The 20117-nt window shown below is 44.0% G+C and overlaps 1 protein-coding gene across 1 annotated transcript in view; it reads left to right on the forward strand.

Moving 5' to 3' along the window:
- The first annotated feature begins 250 nt into the window (after positions 1 to 250).
- The window catches only part of GPAT2 (glycerol-3-phosphate acyltransferase 2, mitochondrial), a 141211-nt gene continuing 121344 nt past the window's right edge, over positions 251 to 20117 (forward strand). Inside the window, exon 1 of the mRNA XM_060276410.1 lies at positions 251 to 935. The gene's annotated coding sequence lies outside the window, so the exon portion shown is untranslated. The remainder of the gene's footprint in view (positions 936 to 20117) is intronic.

The following is a 20117-nucleotide window of genomic DNA, read 5'->3' on the forward strand; positions in this document are numbered from 1 at the left end:
TGCGCCACCTTTGGGTGTTGTCACTCACCCTCTGTGAGTGGCTGATCTAGGCCCAGGAATACTCACAGCCCCAGAACTGGCCAGGCCTAGAGTCATCAGGTGAATTTTGGGGGGGCCTCTCTGAGGAGGAGGAGGAGGAGGAGGAGGAGGAGGAGGAGGAGGAGGAGGAGGAGGAGGCATTTACCAGATTTCAAAACTCTAGGCAGCAGAATTGCATGGCCCACCACCCAAGGCTGCCCACTCTCCTAGAGCCTAGAGGTCTGTGTTGCAGAAGGCAAAGGGCACAGTCCGAGGCCGTTCAACACCACCACAGTGCATGGCTCCATGATGGAGAGCTTCCTCTTTGAATTCCCCAGTTTTGGACTTTGATGGATCAACATTTGCTTCCCCTTGGAGCTCTCCCAGATATTGAAGAGTCTGCTATTTTTCTGCTCGGATAGGCCTTTGAAAACTAAGGTGCAGATTATGCTGGTCACTGGGCTGCTGCCTCGAATCCCAACTTGGGAGAAAGGTGGGATTTTTTTTAAAAAACTGTTTGTTTGTTTGTTTGTTTGTTTGTTTGTTTAATTAATACTAATTTTTCAGATTTGTAAAAGGCTTCACAACAAGAAGCTTCCAAATCTGTGTGCAATAAAAATATAAAATACAACAATGTGATCTCCTTGTCCTGGAACCGATAAAGAAACAGCTGCTGTTTGCCTTCCAGTCAGACCATGACAAACACAAGCAGAGGCTGGCAGATGGTCCTTGTGTTCTAACCACAGCTCAGCTGTCTGCAGTTGCTTTATGCGTCTTGAGCTCCATGCACATGAAAGCAGTTCTGGAGAACAGTGCTTAGGAGTTATTAAACTGTGGGTTGATGGAGACAGCTGGGTCCTGCGCTTCAGGAGACGTGGACCTCCTCCTGGCAACACGTCTGGGAATGAGGCTGAAAGGTGACAGACCTCCTTTTCCCACTTGCCAATCACACTGGTTACCAGGGCGGTTAATATTCTCCCTCTGTCAAATGGCAGCCGACCAGGACACCAATATTGATCCAGGGAAGGATGGTAATGAAAACTCAATTAACTTTTAAGGTTCGTTGCAATTGGGGTAAACACAGAGATGTGACCTGCTCATTGCAATACAATTAAAATGAAATGCAATTCATCTTAAGAAGCCTGAGTGTGATAGACCAAATTCTAGAGGAAATAGCTGTCTTCTTAAATTATGTGCTTTATCTTTTAACAGCCTAGATCTGGTTTGCTTTGGGGGAACCCAAATGTTCTGAATTGTTATTCTTCTCAGGCTGGTTCATAAAATCAGCAGCATTGAGGGCTAAATATCTTCTTAAAAAGGTAAAGGGACCCCTGACCATTAGGTCCAGTCGTGACCGACTCTGGGGTTGCAGCGCTCATCTCACGTTATTGGCCGAGGGAGCCAACGTTCAGCTTCCAGGTCATGTGGCCAGCATGACAAAGCCACTTCTGGCGAACCAGAGCAGCACACGGAAACGCCGTTTTACCTTCCCTCTGTAGCAGTACCTATTTATCTACTTGCACTTTGACGGGCTTTCAAACTGCTAGGTTGGCAGGAGCTGGGACCGAGCAACGGGAGCTCACCCCGTCGCGGGGATTCGAACTGCTGACCTTCTGATCAGCAAGCCCTAGGCTCTGTGGTTTAACCCACAGCGCCACCTGTGTCCCAATATAGGTTGTAGTAGAATTCTGCAAATTCTGAAGTTATTTCTTTGGGGGAGAATGTTATGTTGCCATCTTTTTTGGTGATAGTGTATTCTTGTTTTGAGTGTTGGTAGTAATCGAGTTTTCCCCTCCATATTCATAGAAGCATTGTTTAGAATATAGGATGTTGATCATTGTTTTGTTGGTTTCTAAGGATTCTATTTCTCTCCACTTTTGTTCTATAAGTTTAAGGAGGTTTTTTTGGATCCCGTTTGTTTGTAGCGTGATGAGAGGGCAGAACCTTTCCCACTGGAGACAGATTATCCTGTTTGTTGTGCTTTGGGTAGAAGGTGAGCAGAAGAAATTATATTTCTGATTCAAAAATATCAGATGAAGAGTTCTTTCTCATGTTCAGAATTTAAGAAAAGAGCTCAGTAGTCAGTTCCCAGCTAGTGAGGGCCATGCGCCGTTGCCTTTCTGTTGCCTTTCAGATGTCTGGCAGATCAGCTCACATCAGCTCCAAGCATCTTCTTCTCAAGGCCTTATTTGTTCTAGCTGTATTCCAATTTGAATTAGTTGAAGAGAAGGCAAATGGGCAGTCAATTCATTCTAATTTGATTGCAGGGAGGTTAAATGCTGCTGCTGCATCAAAGCAAGGGTTATTCTACACTTTCCTGCGTGTTTTCTTGTCACTGGTCCTTGGGAAGTTGGTTTGTTGCACGAGGCCTCCCAACGAGGCCTCCCAATCAGCTATACTTGTGCAATCTGAATTTGCCATTATTTGTCTGAATCCCACTCAAAAACAGTGACCAAAAATGCCCCAAGTCTTCAGGAGTTGTTGATATTTCACACTGCAAGGAGCAATTGTTTCTCCGCACGAAGAGCACCCTCGGCATAGCATGCCAGGGAGAATTTTAGCCTAACCATTCCCTTGACATGCTAATTTTCTATATATGGGGGCATTTTATTTTGTATGAGCATTTGTTTATATGAACCGCATCTGCAGAGTGAAATCATACAGCGCTGGCACAGATATGCTCCCTCAGTGAGAACTAGGCCACAGCCTGAAAGGCAAAGGAGCAGAGTGAGGAGGGATTGTAATCAGGATCCACACAGCAGACGGCTGGCTGTTGGTCAGAGGGAACACAAGGCACTGTTTATGATCCCTGTTTCCAGGAAAATGCCTTCCATCTAGTTTTGCATTGTGAATATGGAAGAGACTGCGCAGTTCTGTTCTGTATCCATCTCACGTCTTTGGATTACCTCCATAACCACAACAACTTTTACTAGAGACACTATATTATTTTGACCCTCTGCCATCTGTATATTCAAGGCATGGATCTTGGAGAGGAGACTGGAACCAGCACGTTGGAGACATGAAGGCAGATGGCGGGACTGAGGAGCATGACTTTCCTGAACAAGGGAGTTCCTAGCCATGAATGATTTGCTTCTTGGGGAAAAGACAAATGCAGAGCTTTTAGAGGAACAAGGTGGTTTGATACCACCCTCATAACATGCATGCAGTTAGTTCTGCCCTGGTGCAAGCTCTGAAAATTAAAGATTTGTCAGGGCAACTTTCTCCAACCTGGTGCCAGTTAGGGTTGCCATGTGTCCTTTTTTCAGGGGTAAAATTCAAGACAAATTGCATTTATTTGCTTTGAGTGGCTGCCATAATGTCCTCTTTTTTGCTCTTCAGAATATGGCAACCCTGCTCCAGATGTTTTGAATGATAACTCCCATCAGCCTCAGATAGCATGGCTAGGAATTATGGGAGGCCAGCTGTGCTAACTGAAGCTGATGAGTGGTGGCCCAAAACATGTGGAGGACACCAGGACTGCAAAAGCTGCTTTATGGTTTCAGAGACAATTGGCACCGATGTTCCAAGTTGAACTAGGGAAGACCCAGCTCTGTGACTAGCGCCTGTGATTACACTCAAAACACCCTTCATTTTGTGCCACCTCATCTCCCCTTTGCAAGGCACTCTGCCCTGACTCAGGGTCCCTTGCTGAAGGCAAGAAGAGGAATCACAGCAGCAGCAGGAACCCACAGGACATCTCTTACCTGACAGCCCTGACAAAACATCCCCCCACCCCTTTTCTGTAACAGTTTTCAGAATAAAAACCAGGTTGTCTGTACTGAAGATTTAAAACCAGCAGAGCAAAGCAAGCAAACTAAACGAAAGCTCAGCTTGAGGCTTAAACACAGCATAAGAAATGTATTGCTGATACGCTACAAAGTTTCCCAAATAGTTCTGTGGTGTGTCTTTGTTTTAATGATACTGTTTATTGTTATGTTGTACACCATTTAGATGAACAACGTAAATGATTTATAAATAAATGTTTTTCAATAGTTTTCATCATTTCCAACCTTAGAAATGCAAGGCAGATGTTCTACCACTGAGCAAAGTTCATGAGCTCCCTGCTGGGTATCTAGCTTTGCACGCCTGGATCCTGGCCCCGTCTTTAGGTTTCAGGCAGGACATAAAGAGTGGTAACAATTCTCCTTTTTCTTCCTGAAATATCTCTTTCTATGTTCTTCTAAGTTTGACTGTAAACCCCAATCCTTCTGTCTCCTCTACCCCAGAAGCCAACGTTCCACTGCAAAACTGCACCATGATTTGCCCTCAACTGCTCCCTATATTTTTCTTTGTTCCTTCCAGGGAAGCCCTCCATGTTAATCTTTTAAAATATTTTCTCAATAAAACATTTAGAATAAGCTTTTATTTCCATTGCACCTGTTCTAAGCAAAATCTGCTCTTATTCCCTTATGGGGTACACAAGAGCCTTATTGGGTTCTCCATCGGTCGGAGAATATATAACAGAGGCCAACCAGAGAAGTTTGAGAAGCAAAGCCTTTATTTGCTGTTGCAACAGGGTCCTTCCCCTCACGCAGGAGAACAAGGAAGGAACCCAGAACAAAAGAGAACCTCCACTTTTATCAGTTTCCCCATCACCAAGAAACGCCCCCAATACATCATTCCTACATCACAGCTATGTAATCAATAACTCACAAAAAAGGAGGGTTCAAGGTAGAAATCTGAGCACTTTTGACACCTCTCCTAGTCCTCCTATCACCCCTCCCAGGTGTGAATTCCTAAACACAAAGAGAAATTAACATTTTTATAAGAGTTGATCGCTGTCTTTTGTTCAGAGGAGTCTTCCATTGTGAATGAGATACCACTGACAGCGAATTATGGCTCCCAAGTTGCTAGTCATGTGGAAATGTGTGCATATGTGGAAATGTGTGCATATGCCTTCCTTAAGGCAGGGTTGAGTCCAAGCGGGAGGGGTGGGGAGACAGGGAAGATGGCATTGAACAGGATTCTGGGTATTGCAGCTGTCAAATTCTGTCACCCCTCTCTGTTCATTAATAATGGTGTCCTGCAACCCCCCCCCCCAATATGATTTTATAACACACCCTAACTTGACTAAGCATTCCCAACTACTCACACTTGGCTCGCTTGTGTGTTGGTTTATGGCACCATCCCTAGGGAACCGAGCGCCCACAATTTTTTTGTTGTGGGTGCTCAGTACCCACACCACAAGGCCCCCAATGCAATTTCTGGTGCCTTGCGAAGCACTGGAAGTCACAACTGAGGCTTTGTGAGACCTCAGAACCTGACTTCCAGGGCTTCTGAGGCTGCGGGGCGCGTGACATGTCGCATTGCAATGTGACGTCATGATGTCATTTCATGTGCCCTGGGCACCCATAACTTGGGGTCCAAGTCAGTGACCCTGCTTGCTAGCTACGGACCATATCTTCCTGACAGGCAGCAGTCTGTCCACCAGTATAGAGCCAGGGTCACATTTGAGTTAAATCCCACATCCAGCCATTCCTGTTTCAGAAGGCCGCCTTCACTGAATACATCTGAGAATAATTCAGGAAAAGGTATCTGAAGACCCACAGAGCCCCAACATTGTGTGGTCTGGTGAGTGCATCATTAAGAGAAGAGCCTGGTCACTGAAAATTTGTGGGTGTTAAAAGCTCTTCAGCATTTTTTAATTCTCCAGCAGTTAACAAGGAAAGATAGAGCATTTGAAAATGATCAAAGCATGGCCATTAGAAGTGATAGAAGTTGTAATTCACCAGTGTCTGGGGGGCCACAGGTGAGCCACCACTCTCTTGAGCTGTGTTTGCCTAAGTGGGTGATACCACCTTCCGGGGGCGCTGGAATGATCCAGGGGAGTGGTATTGGCCTCGGGTACAATGGGGGTGGGCGTTGAGTAAAAAATAAGGGGGGTGGGGTGGAGGAGGCATAAAGAAAAAAGGGAAAAAACTATTCGTACATGTTTCAAATGTTGTAGGATGATGTTTCCCACCAGTTTGGGTGCTGTTGCAGGATGGCAACAAGGCCTCCCCTGAATCCGGTGGACGCGAGGGGTATTCCTGGGCTTGGGTAAACCCTTTTCAGTTTGACCCAGCCTCAGGAAGTGGATCACAGCTTGGTTGCCTATTCACCCAATGGCAGGTGGGCTGCAGTGCTGGCCCCACCCCCTGGGGTGGATTGGGCTGAGCTGGCAGGCTTCACTTTGGTCCCGGGGCCTAGTCCACCTCCACGTCCAGTTTGGAACATGTACGAATGGTTTTTCAATCTGTTGGGTAAATAGCTAACCACACTGATTTAAGAATGCTGCTGACAAAAATAGAGCCAAACATTAATAAATTGATAGCAGCACACCAAGTTCATCATTTTCATTAGGATTATTTTTAATGTTATTCATGATTTTTATTTTAATATTATCCTTCGTTATCTTAATTTTCTGTGTGTAAATGCGAATGTTACTCTGGTTGATTTTAATAAATATTTTTATAATTGCAAGCTTCAACATGTCTTATTGACAACATCTTTCTTTACTCTGTTGTGGGAGGTAGGCAGAAATATAGATACATAAAAGAACATAAATTTGTCACTGTTTGCTCACTTAAAGAAGGTAGATTTCCATGGGGCACTGAGTAATTTTTTTCCTGAAAAGGGGATGGTAGCCTAATAAATTGGGGAACCTTTGTTCCTGAATCCTCAAGACAGCTCTTCACGTTACAAGGGCATATATGGATTCTATAGGCCGTCACTTTTTCTTTATAAGGCTAATGCATGTGATGTCAAACTAATTTTATGGGGATTAATTAACCCCATTTTTTTCTCTTACACATAGAAGGAGCAATTGAATGGGAGACTTGGTGGGTGGAAGAAGGATGAGTAACTTCTGATTCTCTCCTGCCATTCCCCATTCCCTTTCGGGCATTTCAGAGTTTTCCTTGGCTGAGCTCCAAAAACAGGGTTACGGTATGTAGCCCAGCTTAGGTGGGCAGGCGGTGGGGGGGAACCAGCCTTGGTGTTGTTTTCAGGAGACTTGGCAAACATGGAGACTGTCAAGCACTTCTCTCCTTCATCCCCATTAGCCCGCCCCCCCCCAAAAAAATGTGTGTGTTACCTCAGCAAATGCAGATTTGGAAAGTTGCAACTGCTGATATATAGCAAGTCCTTCTGCCCTTCAGAGATAACTGGGAGAGAGCATATAAGGAAATATTTTTTAAAAAATTTAAGCTGATTTGATAACAACAGGAAAGAAACCTCTGGGTTTGTTCAAATAAGGAAAATAAATTAAAATACATGGAATGGTCTGAGGCAGAATTCTACCTCAGTTTCCAACTGATTAACGTAAAATCAAAACTGGGACCTCCAGTGGGGTCAGGCGTGATTCCTTATATAAAACAGTAGGCCAAAGGGAAACAAAATGCAGAAATGAAGGGCTATTTAAAGAACAATTATAATAATTCATCTCCACCCTGTGGAACTCGGCCAAAAGCAACAGAGTCTTAGTGGGAGTTTAAGTCTGGCCAGGGCCTTTAGAATAGGTGGTGGTGGCCTCCAGCTCCCAGGACCATCAGCTAATATGGTCAGTGGTTATGGGAGATGGAGTTCAACAACATCTTGAGGATCACACGTTCCTTGTCCCTGCCTCAGATGTCACAGGGCAGGAATGGTTTTCTCATTTCTTACTGCCACAGATTAATTGCCCCTCTGGAAATTGCATCCTAGAGCAGGGGGAGTCAACGTGGTGCTCTCAAGGTGTTGTTGGACCATGGCTCCCATCCTCCATCACCACTGTACATCTGCAGAGCACCACATGGACTACTCCTGGCCATAGCTGCCAAGTCTCCCGTATTCTCCGGGAAACCCCCATTTTTCCAGCTGTTCCCAGCCGAAAAAATGGATTTTTTTTGTTTCCCCCCAGTTTGTTCTGGTGCGGCGGCCATTTTGGAACTGGGCGGAGCATGCTCAGAAGTGACTTTTAATGCTGCTTTGCCCAGTTCCAAAATGGCTGCAGCGCGATTTCTGGTGCGGTGGCCATTTTGGAACAGGGCAGTGCAGCATCAAAAGTAGCTTCTGAGCATGCTCCGCCCAGTCCCAAAATGGTGGCAGCGCTACTTCCGGTCTGCTACTTCCGGTCCAGTCCCTTATTTCTCAGGCCGGAACTTGGCAGCTATGCTCCTGGCTCAAAGCTAGTTAATAATGCAGCCCAACTGCACAATTCAGCTTTCTTCAAGACAGTGGCAGAGCTTCATCCACCGGCACTGGGGGGGGGGGCAGAGAGCAGGAGGGGCGAGGCGCTCCCCCTGTACTCCTCTTCCTCCGCCAGCGCTCCAAGATGGTGTCTACACTTCCCATCAGCCCTAAACAGCACGGTCAGGGATGATGAGAGTTGTAGCCCAAAAAATCTAGAGGGCACCAGGTTGGTGCGTGCTAGAGGACACAGAGTCAGAGTGTCACATTAGAAGGGAATCACAGACTTCCTGATCACATCTTTCCCTCATAAGGCTAATACATGGAAGCGGGTAGCACTGTGGTCTAAACCACTGAGCCTCTTGGGCTTGCTGATCAGAAGTTCGGCTGTTTGATGGGGTGAGCTCCCATTCCCAGAGGTCCCAGCTCCTGCCAACCTACACCGGTAGCAGTTTGAAAGCACGGCAGTGCAAGTAGATAAATAGGTACTGCTGTGATGGGAAGGTAAATGGCGTTTCCGTGTTCGGTGGTTTCCGTCATGGTGTCCCGTTATGCCAGAACCAGTTTAGTCATGCCGGCCATGCGACCTGAAAAGCACAAATACCAGCTCCTTTAGCCTGAATTGAGATGAGTGCCGCACCCCATAGTCGCTTCTGACTGGACTGAACCCAGAACAATGATGTCCAAGCCCTTATATAGGTTAAACCACTGAACCTAGGGCTTGCTGATCAGAAGGTCGGCAGTTCGAATCCCTGTGACGGGGTGAGCTCCCGTTGCTTGGTCCCAGCTCCTGCCAACCTAGCAGTTCGAAAGCAGCTCAAAATGCAAGTAGATAAATGGGAACCGCTACAGTGGGAAAGTAAACAGCGTTTCCATGTGCTGCTCTGGTTTGCCAGAAGCGGCTTTGTCATGCTGGCCACATGACCTGGAAGCTGTACGCCGGCTCGCTCGGGCAAAAATGCGAGATGAGCGTGCAACCCCAGAGTCGGTCACAACTGGACCTAATGGTCAGGGGTCCCTTTACCTTTACCTTTTAGCTCAAGACACCCCACCCCCCCAAATCATACATACATCACAGAAGAAGCAGTTTACAGCCGAATTCTGTCTGCCAGGATACCTGATAATGGTCACTGATTGCTTTTACCTGGGCATCCTGGCCAATCGTTTGTGATGGTAAATATTTATTTGTGAATCCAGGTCACAGGCTCACCTCATTCATGCACAGACAGGCCCTCAAGACAACAAAGAGACAATGGGGAGGCTTTCCTATTTCCTTCCTCCTTGTAGAGAAATTCGGGAGAGTCAAAATGGCTTCACAATTGTTCTATATACTATTTCAGACATGTGGTTTATATACCGTACTTACGTGTTTACTTCATTTATGAACATTTAATTTATATATTTGAGACCTTAAATTCTTGTAACAATGGCATCAAAAAGCTGTTGCCTCACTTCACAAACGGGGGGGGGGGTTAAATGCACACAACTGACTGAGGGCCTTTGCTGTTTAAATAATTTGTCAAGTATGACGTCCCTCCATCTCTCAGGTTTAGCGCAGTCCACAGAATGGCCTTGAAGCTATTTTAAAATAAAATAATCTGTTCTGGGGTGGGACGATAGCCACTTCCAGTTCAGGAGATACACCCAGCCTTGGAAGAAAGTGCATGGACCTCTTTGTTTTGTTCTGTCTTGCCTCTAATACTATTTCTGGTGCTAAATAAGACTTGTGATTAATCATTGCAAAACTGCCTGGGTTAAGCAGTCACTTATCTGTTCTTAAGTCTCTCGACAAATTGCTGGCTGCAGCATTGTCTGTCTTGAGCAACTGCTCTCATTAGCTGGAGAGACAAGTTGAGGATTTTGTTTTCTCTCTGGCCTTGACAAAAACAGCCCTGCTGCTAACAGCCCCTGAGACTTGAGTTCAGCTGACCTCCAGTTTATGCAGCCAATATTTCTTTTCTGACCTGGGGTTATCTCCTTCCTCTTCTTGTATATTATTTATATCTTGGCATACAAAATTGGGAATGGTAAGCGCTTGTGAGAGGTTAATTAAGAAGAAATATTAATCACACATAGTTTGAATCTGACAGTCCAAATAACTTCACGTTCCCCCCAAATCAGTGGAAGCCCTCTGGTTCATTCTTATGATTGCATCAATCAGACCCTCCAAGTATCCCTGTTTTCCAGGGACGTCCCTGTTTTAGAGAAGCCGTCCCGGTTTCCGATTTGATCCTGGAATGTCCCACTTTTCCTTAGGATATCCCGCTTTTCAATGGGGAAATATTGGAGGGTATGGAGTTATCCAACCCCTGAGTTGTCTGAAGGCAATCCTATATAGGGAAGGTTTTTTTATGTTTAATGTTTTATTACATTTTTACATATGTTGGAAGCGGCTTAGGGTGTCTGGGGCAACTCAGTAAGATGTGTGGGGTATACATAGTAAAATTATCTTTATGGAATGGGATGTCCCTATTTTCATTGGAGAAATGTTGGATAGTCTGCATCCATTTGTGCCATTTCTACCGGTACCTCACCTTCATATAAAACAACAACACTCAAGGCAGCTAACGGAAAGAAAGGTCACAGCAGAAAATAATCAATCTGCATGACCTCATGAGCATTAATATAATAAAAGTTTAAAGACATGAGTAAATTAAAAACACTGATTAAAATGCAGAACAGCAGCAGCAGAGAAGACCCCCATAATAAATTTCTGATTAGCTTCTGTGGTGGGGATCAGCAACTGGAGGGCACTATGCCAAATCCAGCTCACTGAACCCAGAGGCCCAAGGAGTGGCATTTACTCACAGCCCGCGGTGGAATATATGGGTGTTGGGCATGCAAAGCGTGAAGCAGGAACCTTAAAACCCCTGACACCAGTTCCTTGCTCCCTGCACTAGAAGGAGGAAGCAGCATGGGAGCGCCATGTAAGCTGCTTTATGAAGGGCAGTCATACATTTGAAGGAAGGCTTGGACCGAAGGGATCTCTGTTTCAAGTCCATGTTCAATAGAAGTAACCCTATGAAGGGCTAACAGGAGAGGCCTTCAACAGCGTTGGAACAGCAGACCAAAAATGTACCCCAAAATGCGTTGCCTTTTAAGAAGGACAGACGCTGGTCGGAAGCTCCAAAATTTGCACTAAGTTCAGCTCCGCCGGGAAAATGACAGAGACCACACGATGCTGTCAGGAAAAACAAACTGATCCCTTTATTGCAGAAATGCAGAAACTACAGCTGTAGGGTCCCTGCCTCTGGAAAAGGAAGGAACCCCGGGAAATGGTAAAGTCCCTTTTTATGCCCTCCTGTCCCTGCGTGGAAATCTCTGGACTGGGAGGGAGGGGGAGACAAGGGCGACGGGTGGGGGATCGGATTAGCTGGGTGCGGAGATGACTTTTCCTTTCAGATGGAGAGATGTCAATTGCTCTTCTCCTGTCGCTGATGGTGCTCCCTGTTGTTTGGCAGGAAGGGCAATCAGTCGAGATGGGTGCAGAGGTGGGGCAGTTCCTGGCGATTTCCGTGGGGTGGAAGTCCGCTTGCTCAATTAGAATTGACCCAATTATAATTTATACAGCCCCATAAAAACCATGCTGAAAAGGGCACATGTCCAAATTGGTCAATTTAATTCTATAAGGAATCATTCCTGGTAAATCAAGGCATATACACCTTCTTGTATCTGCTGTTTTCATGGATCCTGGAACTGCTTCTTGGTAAAAAGAAGGCTGGCACACTACAAAGTGCCAGGTGAGATAAGGAAATGTGGTCATAAATTGATCTAAATCTCAATAATGGACTATGCAATAGCCTGATCTATTAGAAAACACAAAAATGCCCCCCTTTGTGGAAATAACATATACTTGTCAGGCATAGGTCAATGTTTCTGCATAATATCACGTAATTATATATCAGTTGCATATCTTGAGGCCAACTCTTAACAGGGCACAGAGTCTTGAAGTCAAAAGAGAGTATATGTCCTTGCAATTCACCTTCCCCCCTTTGTCAGCCCTCCACCCCCCTACATAATAACACATAATACACAAAACCTACAAATTGGTAAATCGTGGTTTTGAGGCAGTTCTTGCTTTTTCTCACATCCTTAACCATTGGGCACATGGGCTTGAGGTCAGAAAGGGAAAGAAAATGTCCTTACAATTCAACTCCCTCCCCTTTGTAAATTTTCCCAATCCCCCCTTTTGTCAGTCCATATCCCTTTGGAATGAGATTGTTGTGGCCAGTTTGAAAACTCTGGTGTCTGTTGTTGCAGGTAAAAGTCTTGTGGTCCGGAGGATTTGGGTTCAAGGTTTTTTCCATCATTGATCTGTAGTAACATCTGTAGAAGGAGTATGCTGTAAGGGGCAGTGTTTGGGGTACTTAAGGGCACAGTTAGAAGAAGGAAAGGGCAAAGGCCAAAGGGAAGAAGAGGGAAAAAGGGGAAAAAACATCTCCTGGAGTTTTCTTGGGAAGCTGCAAACAATAAAATCTTGATGCATTAAGTATTTTTTCTATATAATTACTACTGTTGTTAGCTGCTAAGTCTGTTTTCCTTTACCTAGGGGTTTATTATTATTATTATTATTATTATTATTATTATTATTACTACTACTACTACTACTACTGAAAGAATGACTTAGATGTTACATTCACATGTACAGAAATAAAAAGTAGAAATGCAAAATAATGCAAAAATAAGAACAAAATAATATTTAGATTACCACTCAAACAACATTTTTTTTTCAGATGGACTTGACACAAAAATCTCAGATTAAAAAAAAGAATTATTATCAAATAATATGAAGACATTATAAAGACCATACAGGTTAATATTGGACTGTAACCTAAAGATTTGAAGGTGAATGGTAAAATAATGGGAAAAAACCTTAAAAGTCATCATGTGCTATCTGATAAAAGAGAACTCTATGGGGAAAAACACAGATGGTACCTGAATAAACATCAGTAATAAGTTTTGGAGATGCAGTGAATGAAAGACCTCATTCCACGTGATGGACTGATGGACATGCCCCAAAATATAACAAAACAAAACACTGACATATGAGGAACCAAAATAAATAAATAAATGCTAAAACACACAATTTCTAATAATGAGCATCTCAAATGAAAATAAAGAGTAGCAATCTAAAGTTGTGCAAGTATGGTTAGATTAATTTCATAGACATAATGGAAAAACTGATTTAATAAATGAAAGCAGATTATTTGTAACCTAAAGAGAAGCGTCAAAGTAAAGGAAATATATAAAACTATAGCGGGAAGTAAACTAATACAGTAGGGATTTAAGCTTGTTTTGCAGACTGTAAGGAAAGAAATTACTGTCTTTATCTCTTCACTCCCCCCCCCTTTTTTTTGCTGTGGGAGAAAAGAATAGACACTTGTTACTGGGGTTTAGTCCTTCACATATCCTTTAGAAATGTTCTTCCTGGGAAAGCTGTGAGAATAATTTTTGCATGTTAGGTTGGAACTTTGCAAGGGGGGACGTTATGCAGGAGTTAATGCTTGGGGTGAAATGCAAATGTGAGATAAGTATCTGAAGGTGCTTCCTGAATACCCATTGGAAAGGGGAAGAGAAGAATCCTTGGAAAAGACCCTGATGTTGGGAAAGATTGAGGGCACTAGGAGAAGGGGACGACAGAGGACAAGATGGTTGGACAGTGTTCTCGAAGCTACGAACATGAGTTTGACCAAACTGCGGGAGGCAGTGCAAGACAGGAGTGCCTGGCGTGCTATGGTCCATGGGGTCACGAAGAGTCGGACACGACTAAACGACTAAACAACAACAACAACAGGGGGAGCAGACCCTTGGTTTGCATAGTCTGGAGTTTTTTTCTAAGCCCTTGACTAAAATCACAATCAGTATCCTGTTGAAAGGGGAAACAAACAACAACAAAAAGTACTCAAGCGATGAAAGTACTCAAGCGATGAACTCAAAGTGGGAGTGCTGAGATATTTACCTCTGGAAAGAATTTTGCATATTAGATTTGGAATGATGGTCCAACACTTGACCCTTTTGTTTTCTCAAGTGACCCCCTGGAGTCAAAGACACATAAGGAAATTTAAACAAATTTTCCCCTGCATGGCACAGGCCCTTCAGCATTTGGTTGCTGTTTTTGTTTTGTTTTGTTTTTAACCTCCTTTTTCTCTCTATTTTTCTCTTCAAGCTGGCATAGCCTCTGTGCATGTACAAAGTTCATGATTCAGAAATCCATTGTACCACTTGAAAGTGTTGCTGGTGTTGGCTAAATTACCATTTGAATAGAGGAAGGGAAGGGTGAATAGGTTAGATTTTACACAGAAACCCAACAATTTACCCTTCCACCAAACCAGCAACAAAAAGTGGTCAAATTAAATTATTTTGGTCAGTTTAAATCCATTTCTATAGCTTTTGTGTCCTGAGATATTTCTGACACCTCTTACTTCCTGTTCCTTGCTGCTTAGGAAGCAGGCTTATAAATCTTAAACCTTAAATATATAAAACTTCAATATCCAGACAACGCAATATTTTCACCAGAAAGCTGCAAGAAAAGTTTGGTCAAATTAAACTCCTTAATGAAGTCATGGCACTAATTAGCCATGTTTACTGTACTATATAAACATCTCATACCCCAGGCAAAATAAATCTAGATTTGCCCCCTTTATCTACAGGTATTTGGGGTGCAGACTTGTATTCAAGAATATTTCACAAATGTGGATTATTATTATTAGTGTGCTTTCCCTCTAGTCATTAGCGGAACAATGACCCGCCCCCTTATGTATGGGTAAATGACCGGTCAGAATTCATAAATTGCAAATGTTTGTTTGTTTTAAATAATTTCAGCCATGGCAGACTAAATTCCCTGCCCCCTTATCTATGGGTAATATGGCCAGAGCAGACTTAATGATATTCAACATTCTCACTCATCTCAGCCTCACCATCTTCCAGACTAATTCTTCTGGCCTTTATGTACAGGGATGGTCATGGCTCATTCTGCTTGATTATGAATTTGTATGTGCTTGAACTGTTGGCTGGAGTTTTGCAGTTAAAAAATAGCTGACAATATGGTGGGGGGAAAAACACCAGACATTCATTTTCAATGCATGATATACCATCTCTACCTCTTTCTAAGTGGCACCTCAAACTCTTCATGCCAAACCTTAAAAATCTATCTTTCCATCCTTCTCCACCAAAGAGTAAAGCTTGACTGAATTCAGGCCATTTCACTAAGCCACCAGAGTTTAAAGTCACTTTTCAGTGCTTGAGTAATCTAGTCCACCCCTTCTGAAATATGGGGATCTCAACACTATCACCGCCCTTAGGATACACATACATTTGAGTACAGATGCCTGACTGGGAAGGAAACACGGGCTATGCCCTATCACGGAAGCACACGTGTGTACTAAGGGAAAAATAAGGAAGGGGAAGATTAAAAGTACCAACGTTATATAGAAGCCTTTAGCAAACCTTAAGATTGGATAAAGATTGGGAAATGTTCAAGACTTTCATATGTGCTTAAACTTTAAACCTTAATAGACAAAGTGATAAAAACTTATATAATCACTCCATAAAAACAACAATGACACTCTTGTTCCAACTCTGAAAACCAATAATCTTTCCTTGCCAGAAAGCAGAGCTGGGCTGAATTTCAACCCATCACCACATCAGACACATTGCCTTTCACATAGCTCTAAAATGGGGGTTAGAAGGGACCCTGAGGTCATTTAGTCTAACCCTCTAAGATACAGGATTCACAAGATTTGAATGAAAATACCAACTTTATACAGAACCCTTTAGCAGATGAGTTTTTTTCCTTAAGAGACTGATATCAGGAGCCCGACAATAACTCAGATAGACAATTCCTGGCTATGGAAGCTCTACTTTTGACAAACAAATCACCTTTATAGGAATAGCTGTTCAATTTTCCTTTAGTCAATATTCCTCTAGTCACTTGGAGAAAGACTCCCCTTTGTAGCCTCTCTCAATAACAACATTTGCACACCTCATTCTCATATTTATCATGTTTAAGATTGATCGGTTCAACATTGTTTCTTTATACTAGAAATTTAAAACAAGTTGGCAGTTTTAACTATGCACACTTAAGAAGGCAGTCTATGGATGTTGTGGCCAATTTAAACACAACCCCATAACATTTCTAAACATTGAGTACATCTCTTATCCACTTATAGCTGGAGTTTATGAAGTGAACATTTTCAAGTTTCGAAATATTTTCAAAGCATTGAGCAAGCATTTTCAAAGTTACAACTCTTTATTTTCCTTCATCCTGCCCCTCTTTTCTGTTGAAAAATGGGTAGGTACACACACACACACCTCTTTATACTTTTGGAGAGAGAAAAAATGGTCTTCTACAGCCTCTTTAAAACAAACCTTTACACACTACTTCCACTCTTTTTAATATTTGCCATGTTTTTGGGTTGATCAAGCCCTTACATAAAAATTATTTAAGCAAGCTTGCATTTTGTTTTGGTTTTTTTCTTTTGTTTTAGACCCTGAAACATTTCTTAAATACAATTGGTCTATCAGAGTTCAGACGGGAAGTAAGCTCTCGTTGGGCTTATTTCTCCCCTGAAGCCTGCAGAGTTGTCTCTTGGACAGGGGTGCACCCATTTTTGCCCTGGACAGTCTCCGAAGGGGCTGGGGGGGTCTCTCGGGGTTTCTGGGGATTCCTGGGGAACCTGGGGCACGTCTAAGGAAAGTGGACTGACTCCGATAGGAAAGTGGACCGACTCCGATAGGAAAGTGGGTTTGGGAAGGTTTGCTAAAGGGCTCTCTAAGGGAAAATGGGGTTTGGAAAGTCTCCTTAGGAAAACGTTCTAGGAAAGTGGACACACTCCGAGGAGGACTCCTATTCCCACCCACAATTTAATAGTGCCACAGCCATCTCCCTGCCTATTGCTCTCTAGACTCAGATCCTACTGAACGCTTGCCTACGCAATGCCAGATCGGACCTGAGGAATGCAAAGTAGGAAAAGGGAACGGGCGCACTTGCAATCTCTGGTCATGGGTCATACCTAACAAAGGTCGCCATGGCAGGGGGGCGTCTTCACCCGGGATAGTTAGCAGGCGAGAGAAGGTAAAGTCACCCAAGGCTCGCTATCTGGGCAAACTCCGACGGACAACAAGCCTTGGGGAGGAAAAGGGCAGCCGCAAAACCTTCCAGCCTGGGCTGACTCCGACGGGCTTTGGGTTTTTTGGCTATGAAAAATAGGAAAGAGTTTGATTGCTGTGACAATTCCCACCCCGAAAAGCCAATTTCCCTATTGATACTCACGTCGCAGCGCGCTGCCTTCTTTTCCTGAAGCTTGGTCACCTCGCGACAACAGGAGAAGAAAATCTTGCAAAATCAACCCCCACGGCCGTCTGGATCCTGTTTGTTTTTCCTGTGTGGTCCCGCTAAGGATCCCAGTTAGGCCAGAACTCCAGGGACAGTCGGGGAAGGGGATCCCCCCTGCAAATGGCTGGGTGCGCTTGGGCTCCCCAACCACGGCGCCCCAAGAGTACGGCTAAACGGAGTCTCCTGCCTGGCTCGCCATATTGTTATGAAAAATGTACCCCAAAATGCGTTGCCTTTTAAGAAGGACAGACGCGGGTTGGAAGCTCCAAAATTTGCACTAAGTTCAGCTCCGCCGGGAAAATGACAGAGACCACACGATGCTGTCAGGAAAAACAAACTGATCCCTTTATTGCAGAAATGCAGAAACTACAGCTGTAGGGTCCCTGCCTCTGGAAAAGGAAGGAACCCCGGGAAATGGTAAAGTCCCTTTTTATGCCCTCCTGTCCCTGCGTGGAAATCTCTGGACTGGGAGGGAGGGGGAGACAAGGGCGACGGGTGGGGGATCGGATTAGCTGGGTGCGGAGATGACTTTTCCTTTCAGATGGAGAGATGTCAATTGCTCTTCTCCTGTCGCTGATGGTGCTCCCTGTTGTTTGGCAGGAAGGGCAATCAGTCGAGATGGGTGCAGAGGTGGGGCAGTTCCTGGCGATTTCCGTGGGGTGGAAGTCCGCCCGGCAGGTGTTTTCCTCCAGGCCATGGAAGGGTGGGCTACGTTGAGGATGGCAATTTATTTGAATAAAGTTGTTCCAGCTAATCCCTCTATTGTCCGTGTGTCCTTGAATGGGTATAGGGTGGTAGTAGGGCAAGGTTCAGGTGGGTTGGGATCATACAGGGTTCATACAGAAAATATACCTGGAAAACATACCTAATACAGGGATTTCTAATTAAAAGGTAGCAGTCCTGACATATACAGTTCTAAGATATAAAACAGCAATTCTAATACAGAGGCAGCGGATAGAGATTTCATGGTAAGAGAACATATAATAGGCTGTATTATTAACTTGAGTAGAAAAGTGTCACTTTGGATTTGGGCGGTTTCTCCCTCCTTCTTCTGGAAACATTGTTTTGTTCTGGGCGGAGGGGAGGTGGAGAGGGGAAATGTGTGAGTTTATGCTAACTGTTGTGCATATGCAGATCCTTAAGCCTTCCTTCAGGCAGGGGAAGATGGCATTGAACAGGATTCTGGGTATTGCAGCTGTCACCCCTCTCTGTTCATTAATAATGGTGTCCTGCAACCCCTCCCCCCCCAATATGAATTTATAACAATTCCAAATCCCATTGTGCAGCCAGCACAGCACCTGGATGGCCACAGGTTATCCGCAAAGGAAAGAAACTTATTGCTACCATTGACCGATTTGTTTTCTATACTGAGTCTTTCATTATTGAAATGAACATGCATCCAGAGGCTTATAGAATGATAAAACTTTGCATAATTTTTTGCAAATTAATTCTTGGATGCCAAGATCCAAGTACATTGGAATCTTGGTTTTCAAGCGTATCAGAAGCCGAACGATTCGGAACCCAAACACCGAAAACCTGGAGTTTTCGAATGCGCCTCGGAAGTCAAATGGCTTCTGCTGCATGTTTTTCCATTTTTCCAATGGATTTTGCCAACTGCCCATTGATCCTTGGTTTTTGAACGTTTCATAAGTTGAACAGTCTTCTGGAATGGATTACGTTTGAAAACTGAGGTTCCACTGTACTCTTTGGTGAGAGAACCCCAGCACAAATATAAAGTCACAAAATATGCAGCAAAGTAAAATGTGGAAATATAGGCTGTTAGACCTTTAAATGTGCCCTTCCAAGTGAGTTCCAAAATTTCCCCTTTAAAAGTTTCTTTACAAAGTTTCCCTCTTCCCCAAGCGTAGAAAAAGACCACACATTTGGGAAGTTAAAAATAGTTTACTTACAAACTCTCTAAAGGTCAGATTCATGGGCTTTCCCATACATCTGTCAGAAAAGTTGCACAGGCAATAAAACTTAGCTTAGTTAAACTTAGCTTAGTTAAAGTTCTTAGAATATTGGTATAGGAACTTGAGTAGCTGGTGAGAGCCCTGTGGTTGAGCTGAAGCAACCAGCTCAAACCTCTTCACATGCTGAGTTTCTCAGGTTAACTGGAGTTAGAATAATAAGCTTGATTACCCATTTCCTCCCAAAGTAGAGGGAAGTGACACAGCTAAGCCTGTCCAGACAGCTTAACCCTCTCATGTGCTAAATACTTAAGTTAGTTAGTTATATGAGGGGGCTTATCCTACAGACTGTGAGGTGGACCTGTCACCAGGTGGCAGCTTTTGAATGAGAAAAAGAAGGGTGGGCAGCACATCACTCTAGACCCTGTCCACCCGCTCTTGCTTGTCCTTTGTCAGTAACAGTGAGTCTGTTTAATGCCAGATATAGTAGAGGTAAAGGGACCCCTGACCATTAGGTCCAATCAAGACCGACTCTGGGATTGTGGCGCTCATCTCGCTTTACTGGCCAAGGGAGCCTGTGTACAGCTTCCAGGTCATGTGGCCAGCATGACAAAGCCAGTTCTGGCGAACCAGAGCAGCACACGGAAACGCCATTTACCTTCCCGCTAGAGCAGTACCTATTTATCTACTTGCACTTTGACGTGCTT

This window comes from Zootoca vivipara, chromosome 6, assembly GCF_963506605.1.
Source record: "Zootoca vivipara chromosome 6, rZooViv1.1, whole genome shotgun sequence".
NCBI lineage: Eukaryota > Metazoa > Chordata > Lepidosauria > Squamata > Lacertidae > Zootoca > Zootoca vivipara.